We start from the raw sequence: 11074 nt of genomic DNA on the forward strand, positions 1-11074 counted from the left end.
TATTATTTTTTAACAATCTTCTAAAAAGTATAATATACTAGGTTTTTGTAATATAGTGGACAAAGGAGGGGGGCTATAGTGCAAACAGCAGTGCCTACAGGTTCCAGAGATAGCTTCTGTAATCTTGCAGCAATGAAGTAACACAAAAATGTGAACTAATGTTTGGTTTAGGAAAACATAAGCCAGTTTGTGAGATGTAATCCTTGCCTTGGTGGTTATTGGTCATGCATGCATAGATAACATCCTGATGAAATGAAATGGTTAGATCGTTTATATAGAGGTCTGTTTTCCCCTTCGGTAGATGGCTGTATACAGTACATAGGCCTGTCACGGACATGCATGGTTATCTTGTGTCATTGCTGTATAGCATGTCTGATAGTTTTACAGTAACAATTAATAGTATGCTTATTAGAAATGGGGGGGTAGGGCTTTTCCCATCAACAATGCTACAGTATCAGGAATTCTGTACAATATTCTACATATATTGCAGCAAGCATGCATGCAGTTTAATCCTGCTTAAGCACCCAACAAGAAAATGAAACATGTGTTAACTAGTCATCAGTAAAAGAACACATACAATGTAAATGAGTAATATGAATACTAATGTGGCCAGTTCCAGCTCTGCATGGATAGGTTATTCTAGCTGTCCATCCATAGAGAAAGTCCATATTTGTATTTTTATATATGAGCTATGCGATTATGCTTTCTTTTATTTCTTTGTATATAGTAGAGTTTCCCTCTCTTCCGCTTCGTAGCTCAACTCAATTCAATTAATTATTGCCGTTATTTTTTTCCCCCTCCAGTTCCTAATCGGTATTGGTTTTAAAATATAGTAACATAAATAAGTGAAATCCATTTAAGTAATATTAATGTAATATGGATTACTTGAAGTGTAAGGAGCTTAGTCTTGTAAAACTATCCCTTACAAACCCTTGGAAGGATTGCAAATCTGAAACTTGAGGATTCTCTACTTCATAGAGTCATCTCAGCGTTATATAGAAACACCTTCTGTTGCTTTGTTGTTGCAAGCAAATTCAAATAAATTATTTTTGTAAATGTGTTGGCTTCTGGTGTGCCAGTCTCCCACTATAAGGGAAACATTATTGTGTATTTATACACTTCTACTGATCAGCCCTTAGCAATCCCCATTGACTTTACACTGTAAAGTATCAATTATCTGTGGTTGTTTGTTTGTACCTCCAGTCTCCTCGTGCAGTTAAGAAACCTCAACCTCCAGTTTATATGTTAATTTTATAAAGAGAACCAAATAGTCTAGAGACTGGAGGTCAGATGCTTTTGGGGCATCTAAAATGAAATACTTAACACCTTTTATTAATACCTATAGCTTGCCTGACAAATATGGTGCTGTATGAAAATACGCGCTATGTTTTTATTTTTGCTGCCTTTATTGTATCAAAATATGACAAGACTAGCTTTGTAGTGAGAGTGGCCAGAATGGATTGGCCTTCTGGTAGGCTTGTTTAAATGTAAGTGGGTGCATTGGTTCTTTACCAAAGTGTTTATCCCCTTGGCTATTATAGACAAATCATACTTTTATGAACACAAGCACTTAGGCATAAAAGCACCTTTTAGAAATGCTCATTTCCCTAGAGCAAATCTCCACCTTAAAGACAAATATCCCCTAGGAGCCTAAACAATTTCAAAAGGGACAAGTTTAGGACTGAGAATGAATAGATTATTATATAACCCAATGTAAGGAAAGGGGTTAATGACTTTTCAAGGGTGGCATTGATGGTACAGTGCAGACTTTTTACAGAAGGATCTATCTAGGTCGCAGACAGCTAATATAACAGAAGCAGAATAAATACAAAGGGTTTTACAAACTTCGAACCCTGGAGTTGCAAGATATCTGGGTTAAATAGATGCAAAGAATTGTTAAATTGAATGAAAAGTATGTTAGGCTGGCTTTACATGTGCGGTAAAATGCTTGTTTTATCGCACATTACTGTGTGCTTTGTGGTGCCATTTGTTTAGAATTTTGTGTAAATGTATTTATTTACACATTTACAGTTGCTGCCAATGCACTTGCAGCATAACGCAAAGCACATGGAGTTCATTGTGGTGCACTGCGTTGTCAGAAATGTTGAAGGTGCATTTTTGGGTGTTAAGGTGCACTTCCATCCCATTTAAACTAATGGGCTACCTTAATGCAGCCTACCTTCACGCATGATATCAGTGCATTGACGTGCTTGTGATAAGCACAAGTTTAAAGGGTCCTTTATTCTTAGTAGAGGTTGTTCTTGAAGGTGCTTTCAATTAGAAATGGCTGTCAAAATGTATTTTGGGCTGTATACGCTCCAGTAGCTCCCATACAGCTTTTAGACATTTACTTTAATGTGAATAAAAGCTACACTTAAATAAAAGCTACACTTACAAAGTTTTGCAGCTTCCTCCGTAATGCTTTATACTGCATTGATTACTATGATGTTAAAGCCCAAACCGTCAGCACCGTTCCCTGCATCATTATACTATGAGTGCACAATCCTCCATACCCTGCACTCCAAGAAGTGGGTCGAATTATAATGGGCATATTTAGTCCTGAAGAGGACTGGTATAACAAATCTGTATTTGTTAAAGTTTACCGCTAGTCCAAACTTGTTTTGTCTTGGATAGATTGCAGAAGGATTAGAACTTTGGTTTTTATTTGATGTCTCACTCCCCATTTGGGTGATTTCCCTTTAATGCTTGTCTCAGTGACCATCGTTATTGGGATAAAAAGTGAGAGAAATCCTCCCAAAGGATAGACAGCAATTAATCCTGATAGAGGTTCTGAACCATCCCTACTCTATTCAAAATTAAAGCTGGCCATACACTTCCCAAGCCCTGTGTGGCCTTGTCGGGTTCCCCCCAATTTTCAGTTGACCTTTGTTGAAGAAACCCATCCTAAACTTCTCGAAAGAACATTGACTGCAGCCAATCACACCCATTTCTGTCAGAATACAAAAGACTGGCGGAGGGATTGCCCTATCCACGCTGTTTAGCGTGGATCGAGGAAATTAAAATGCTGGGTGTATGGCTAGCTTACAAAATAAAAAGGGTTTGTCCTGGAGTCATTTTATGCACTGTAAAACAAGCTCAAGTGACAAGGCTTGAGACAAAAAAGCATGAGGGGTTCTGAAATGTAAATCCGGCTTATCTCCGTTCCCCCGTTTCATCTATTTTTCTGGGGTTGTTCTGTAAAATACTTTTAATACTAATGAAATTTGTGTTTGAGGTGCCTTCTCTGCAATGCCACCTAACCGCTCATTGATACCAACCAGAGCTTTTCTTATGGACTTTGAAGTCTATGCTAATGCAGACATTTGGCAAATGTCCGTGTGGACTTGCAGTAGAGTTCATGTAAGAGATTGAGTGTAGGGTCATACACTGTGGGGGGGAATTTATCAAAACTGGAGCAGACAAAAACTGGAGTAGCTGTGCATAGCAACTAATCAGCTTCTATCTTCAGTTTGTTCAGTTAAGATTTGAAAATGAGAGAGAGAAGCTGATTGGTTGCCATGCACTGGTGCTCCAGTTTTGATCAATTCCCCTCTGTGTTTCTTAACTTACGGGCCAAAACAGGACCTTTCTCAGATATTGCTTGGTTGTGGCAGGCAGGGAATAGTTGGCCACCAGAGTTATGAAACTTAGATTTGAAGTGGTCATGTTAAGTTTAGGTTCTGATGTTTGATCAGTGTAGCAATGGTAAGGTAAAACTTATACTCATAGTTAAACTAAGTATGTAACATTCTGTTTGGTTCAGACATGCTGTCCAAGTCCCTACTACTGGCTGCTCGAAGTACAGTAAACTCCCTAGCTAAAATAAAACTGATAAAATCCGCATTTGCTATTAACTACAAAGCGAGTTTAACACTTATCAGTCATTCAAAACATAACCCTCATCTGCTTCCGTAAACCATACCTTAAGTGTACAGATTTAGAGCTTATACAATAAAAAATGTTCTCAAAAATATCTCAACCATTGCAGATTTTTCTTCCATCAGTAAACTGTGACGAAAGGGAATATGAATAACGAATATAAAGTCAGGGACTTTTTGTTGAGACAGCAACAGACAACATTACTTTAAACATAGGGATTATTTTAGGAATGTTTGTTTTCTCTTTATTGATCATTTCATTATAGTATATTGTCTTGTGATTTTGTTTGAGAAACCATAGTTAGAGTGTTTGTCCGGGTCTCTCAGTTTTGGAGTAAAAAATAAAGATGTCTGTGGGTGCATATATATATAAATATATATAGCTATACATACCATATATAGCTATATATTACAGATTGCATTTTGAAGCTTGAAGAAACATACACAGAGAAACAAACTAGGGAACAAGTATCAAAATGGCACCCAAGTAAAGCTGACTTTGAAATGTAATGTTTATTGTATGTATACTGTTCCAACAAAACTGTAAAACTGTGTGACAGAAAGTAACATTTTCTAATAATAAAACTGTTACGACTACTTTTTGTGCTTTCTTTTTTTTTTTGGATTGGTCATGACACTCTATGCTGCAACTGTGCTACCACTATGTTTCAGCTTCTAAAGGTAGAAAGACAGACTATTGTGTGAAAATATTGGCATCGATAGGCCAGACACAATGATGTTGCTGGTCTAAATAAGGAACAAGTAACTATATAATGCCCACCGTATGTCACTGACTGCGGGTACTGCTTTATGTCTAAAAAGGTGAACCATCTTCACCACCAGACAATGTGTCTTATTAGTACAGGCCCAGGAGGCAAATGCCACTCAGGCCAGTCTTCCCCTGCAACTAATGTAGATGATCACAGTTACAAGAAAACTCTAAGCTGAACTAATTTATCCTAGATAAGAGGCATTTATGGGGATATGATCACAAAGGAAAATATAGTCTGTCCATATAGAAAATTGGAAGGTTATTCACCACAAAAGACACAAGGGCATTCCTAGTGGCTGAAAGAAAAGAGGCGGACCCTTAAGCTTCAAAAAGGGTTCTTTTCTGTAGTAGCTCATAAAAAATGTAAAAAAAAGCTTTCCATAGGAACTGGTTCTAGCAGACACGTTAGAGAAAAAGATCTGGATGAAAACTGGCTATTAACATTTATTAAACCTATAGTACAATGTTGGTCCAGAAATGGCAATAAGAGGTTAGGAAAGAACATGTATTCCTGTCTAAAAGGGTTAGTCCTTCCACTCCCCACTTGAGGTCAATGCTGTTCCACAGGGACCTCAAAGAAAAAAGGGCTTTTTTTTTAATAATAGAAATAGCAAGAGGAAGAGGTCTGAGTTACACATCGTTGGATAGAGGTCCTGGGCCAACCTTACCTGGATGCTTCTCCCTGGCATAACAATAACCACAGCAGCCTACACGGTTTCTATGGGGCCATTAGGACCCCCTTCTTGAAGCAAATTAAACATAGAAAATCTGTGTCTGTGGAGAAAACACAAATCCTGTACTGTAATTGTAAAGAGGTTGCTGTTGACGCTGAAGCACCTTTTGACATTTTCAATCAAGAGCACCTGTCATGGGATATACTGGAAGAGACTTTAAAATCATTGTCCCTAGTCACAGATACCCCTTTGCAAGCTGTGCAGTAAGGAGAATCTGTTTAGCTGTCTTAGCTGTGTAGATTTATTACCCCCAGAGCTTCTGGTCATCCCAGCCAGCACTGAAATTAACACAATATGGCAGAGAATGAAAGCCAAGAGGAGAGCTTTGGCAAAACCATGGTCTCTCTATATTCACTGCAGAGAGTGAAACACATCGACCGGTACCCTACTAAGAGTATATGCATATGTGCAGGCCAGTAGCAACAGGTGCCCAGGCCTTTCATTTGACTAGGGTCTTTCTAGAGCCTGTGTGGGCAAACTCTGGCCCTCCAGCTGTAGTGAAACTACAAATCCCATGGTGCATCTGCCTCTGGGAGTAATACATGTAGCTGTCAGAGTCTTGCAATGCCACGTGGGCTTTGTAGTTGCACCACAGCTGGAGGGCCAGAGTTTTCCCACCCCTGCTCAAGAATCTGTGTCTGACAACTGGTCTAAGCTAGGAGGCTTGCATTCCATGGATGGGGCAAGGGTAGGCAAATTCTGGCTGTGCAGCTGTGGGGAAACTACAAATACCATCATGCATTTGGGAGTCATGCCTGTGGCTGTTAGAGTCTTGCAATGCCTCATGGGATCTGTTGGTGCACCACAGCTGGAGGATTGGAGCTTGCCTACCCCTGAGCAGTACAAATAGCAGTGTGCCTAAATCAAACAAGCAGATATCATCGCCATTAATACACTGAACTGAAAGCTAGTTAATTGCGGGTTACACATTATCATGACTCTGTACTCTGTACTGATGAGCCTGTGCTAATTTTAATATATTTTAAATAGCCAAAATTTGACTATAGGAAGGTATAAAGCTATGCCTTTGTTTTCAGTGTTTTTATTTATTCAGAAGCAGTCTTGAAGGATATGACAGCTAAGACATAATTAAACTGAGAAACATGCTTTGGATGTCAAATTTCTTCTCTCTGTAACACTTTGAATTCAACGGGTAACATTGTAACATGCTTTAGGAACTGACAGCGGATTTTTATCTGCCAACAAACTGACACATTTCATCTCGCCGTTCCCTGACCTCTCAGGTCCATTTTGAGAACTCAATAGACATATAACCAAATGACTACCCCACATGAGTTCATGTCACCACAAAGTCAAACGGACTTACCGCAGTAGTTCCCCTTGAAAATTGATGGCTCAGTGTGAAAGCTGCTGGTTTTATTTAACTATGTGAGCGTTACCTGTCAAGTGTTTTTCTTACATCTGTGAATAATACAATGCAAGGATTCAGGAATATAATAGTATGCAGAGGCAAGCACAGGCGCTCGTGGGGGAAGGAGAGGAAGTGAGCTACAAAGATATCTGTTGGTCTGCCAAAAATGCACTCAGCACCTAATATCCTGTTAAGAGTTTACAATACATTGGATTTTGTGGCTGAAATCACAAGAAATATTGTCAGTTCTGCCCATTTGTCTTTTGCTAAACTACTAAATCCTCCCATCCGACTCATCTTCATATTATAGAGAGTATTTTTTCTGTAGTGCTAGATAAGACCTGGGGGGGCTGATTAGGCTGCTTGAGACCGCACAGGAAGAGTGAACAACAAACTGCTCTGGATATCTGACAAGCTCAACAGACACGTTTTGTGTTTATTGAACAGATATAAACACTTTGAATTGTATATTTACCAGAGCAAATAAGAGAAGATCACTGTTAGGGTTCACATACTATCATGTAGACATGTGCACTGCCAAAAAATTCGTTTCGTTTCGTTTTAAATTCAAGTTTTTTTGTTATTTCGTTTTTCAGGATTCGGGTGTGAAAGTCAATTCGGATTCGGAATTCGGATTCGGACGAAATTCGGTAGCGTTAGTACGAACGTTCGTTTCGTTTTCTGTTCTTATTCGTTTCTTATTCGTTTCGTTCGTTCGTTTGCAGCAAAAGTGACATTTGAGGGGGAAAAAATATTTTTCTCCTTCTCTAATGTCACTTTGCTCCAACGAACGAAACGAATAAGAACAAAAAAAGGAAACGAACGTTCGTACTAACGCTACCGAATTTCGGAAATGGAAATTCGGATTCGTTTGCATTCGTTATGTCTGTAATTCGGAATTCGGATACATCCGAATTTCCGAAAATTCGTCCGAATTTCGATTCGGAACGAAACGAATCGCACATGTCTACTATCATGTACCTGACTGGAGACTCAGCTGAGAAGGGGGCTGCCCGTGCACCTCTTGTCCCACACCTCTGGAAGTTGTGACAGGGGATGTAAGGACAGAGTGGAGCACAGGTGCCGATACTGGTGGCTGGCCAGTTCTTGAGGAGGCGCTTGAGTGCGTTGGACCAGCTAGTGAATCGGCAGGCCTGGGATGAGACTGGGACCTCTTGCAACCAGAGCAGGCAATGGGTGTGAGGCCAACGGAGCACTAGCTGGATGTCATTGCTCAGGGTACTGATGGAGCGATCCACCAAGTGGCAGACCAGGAGGGAAGTCAGGTTCAAGCCGAGGTCATACACAGGGAGCCGAATCTTGAGGTGCTGAATCACAGATCAGGAGCAGGGTCAGGAAACGTAAGCCAGGGTCATACCCAGCAGATCAGAGGTACCGAATCAGGAGGAGGAAGTGGAGTCCATTGGTCACAAGCCGGGTTCATAATCAGGAAGTCAGGATACAGGAACAAATTACAAGGCACACAGGGACTATCTGAAGACCACTCAGCAACTTGGTCATGGCTTCATGTCTGTTTGTATGTGATAGTGCGCACCCTAATGAGCGTGCACCTGTACGGTAATGAGCACGCCTCTGTACGCTCACGTGCGCGCGCTATTGCGTATAAACGTTCCTGTACGCCCACGTTCACATGCTAAAGCGCGTTTTCCAGGAACTTTAAGCAGTGGATTGCATACTTGTGTGCGTGCACATTTTTGGGCAGAAGTCCATCTGCAGGTAAGTCTGTTACACATACACGATAAAAGAAACTTGATCTAAGAGAAACGTAGGCTGCCATTGCTGACTACCTTCTAATAATGCTAACAACTCTACTGCCTCTGGCATCAGTAATTTGATTCCCTGGCCCTAAACAAGCACGCATTAGAGAGAAGGAAGCTCCTGATTAGCATACTTCCTTAGAGACAGTGATGCTCAATGTATTATAGCCATTAGATCAGCACGGATGCCAGGCTACTACCACTTTTTTAAAATCAGAGGTCAACAATGGCATGTAACATGTTCTCTCTCTATAGTTTTCTTCTAGGGGATTTAGAATAGCCTTTCTCAACCAGGGTGCTGCTGTGCCTTGCCCTTGTGCCTTCTGACTTTGTCAGGGGTCCCTTCAAATTCGTGCATTTCCATGGTGCATGATTCTAGTCCAGGACACGCTCAATCCAGGACCTCCTCCAGCATTGAGAAGAGGTAAGAAGTTCACCTCTTCCCAGACCTGCTCCACCTTCTACCCTCTGCCATTCTGCCACACTGTGAAGCTTACAAGGTGGGACTCTGAATGGAAGGGGGCTACGAATGTGAAGAGGGGCTTTTGATGGGAAGGGCAGCTCCTGATGTGAAGAAGGGCTTCTGATGGCAATGAGGCTGCTGATGTGAGGAGGGGCTACTGATGTGAAGGGGGCTCCTGATGTGAACAATGGCTTCTGAAGGAAAGGAAGGCTTCTGATGTGAAGAGAGGCTTCGGATGGGAAGGGGGGCTCTTGATGTGAAGAATGTCTTCTAAAGGGAAGATGGGATCCTGATGTGAAGAGGGGCTTCTGGTGTGAATTGTGTCTCCGATGAGAGGGCTCCTGATGTGAAGGAGGGGCTCCTGATGTGAAAGGGGGGATCCTAATCAGACCGGGGGCTCCTGAGGGGATGGGGGGACTTCTGATGTGAAAGGGGGGAATTTATTTTGAATGGGGGAACTTAACTTTTTTTTTTTAGGTGGGGTCATAAAGAAATTATTATTATTTTCGCAGCAGGACCTTTCTCCCATGGTGAGGACGGCTGCCAAATATGTACAAGAGGACTACACATATTCCCTGAACTGTTAAGACTTAGTCAACCATCATGCGGGGTGTTCTGGGATTCCTGTGGCAAGATCCTACGGGTTTCTTAAAGCACGTAAAAAGATGTCCTGTTAGGATGCGGCCGCTGTACCCATTGAAGTAAATGAAAGGGTGACATCGGCCATATCTCTCAGCGCCAGTACACATGTAATCGTACATGGCACAATTATATGCAGTTTGGAATAGATGATTGTCCCTGGACATATCTTTCCCGCGCCCAGCAACAATGAACTACTCGGTGTTTCAAAACACCCAGTGCGGAGAGAGATTGGGTGCTTGTCCATGGAGCTCGTCCACAGAGCTCGTCCGTGCTCCCTATGTACTCAATCTCTAAATCCTGAACAGCTGAACTCTTATGCCATGACCAGGGCTGGATTTACTCTCTCTGCTGCCCAAAGGCCAGGTTCCTCAATGCGTCCCCTGTATGCAGGCCACATATAAGTGATCTCGGCGACATTGCCCAAAGCAGGGCTAAATGTAGAATACAACTACCAGCCCGGCGCCCGGAACTGCATGTCCTGGGTGTAAGGAGATAGAAATTCCACACCCCTGCTGCCCCTCTACTCCCTGCTGCCCTAAGGCCGGGCCTTGGTTGGCCTTGTGGGAAATCTGGCCCTGACCATGACTCCAATAAAAGCAACTTCATTAGCTCCAAAACATACTGCTTACTACCTCCTGAAGGTTTGTTCCACTCTAGAGCAGAGCAGACCTTCAGGAAAGACTGAGCGGTATCTGAGGATATATTTCAGGCACTTCCATTCAAGTCTATTGGGCCACCAATGCCCCATTCTGCTTTTAAAAGTAGCTCATGTACGTTTGTGAGTATCAGGTGTGGAGCTACAGACACCTGGGAGCTCATATGTGAACGGGCACAATTTAAAAGCATGGGATTTGAGTTGTTGAGTGTATAGGAGCTTCAAGCTACAAAACGCCCAGCTGTGAATCTGGACTAAGTTTCTTTTATCTAGGAATGTCCTCTGACATTGGATCAGGAATGTTGGGGTGTCATCCATGGAAAAGCAATGAAATGCAGGCTGTTATGTTTCTAGTGTAAGTTTGAAAGCACAAGGCTATGAGTATGACAGACACATCTCCTCTCCTACACAAGTATAAGAAAGTGGAAAAAAAGAATTATTGTTGGGTCACCTACAAAGCTGGGTCAGACAAGCAGCTTGAATGCCGCCCACTTACTAATAATGTTTCTCTTTCATGATCGGCTAAAAATACCGACCTCGGCTTGGAGTGACAAATTAGGTAGAAGCAGAGTCAGGTTTCTCACCTCGTGGAAATGAGCCAGGTTGGTAGGTATGACAACCGAACAAAGTCATGGCTCTCTGCGCATAAAAACAATGGGAGGAGGATATTACTAGCTGAAACGTGAACAGATTGACTCCATGATCTGACAATCTCTGCACATATGGCACACAGAATGTAAAGTGTTGGTATTACGGTGTCAGGGGGGTACGGCTGGGCCG

This window comes from Nanorana parkeri, unplaced genomic scaffold (genome assembly GCF_000935625.1).
Source record: "Nanorana parkeri isolate BGI_ZX_2015 unplaced genomic scaffold, ASM93562v1 scaffold793, whole genome shotgun sequence".
Lineage (NCBI taxonomy): Eukaryota > Metazoa > Chordata > Amphibia > Anura > Dicroglossidae > Nanorana > Nanorana parkeri.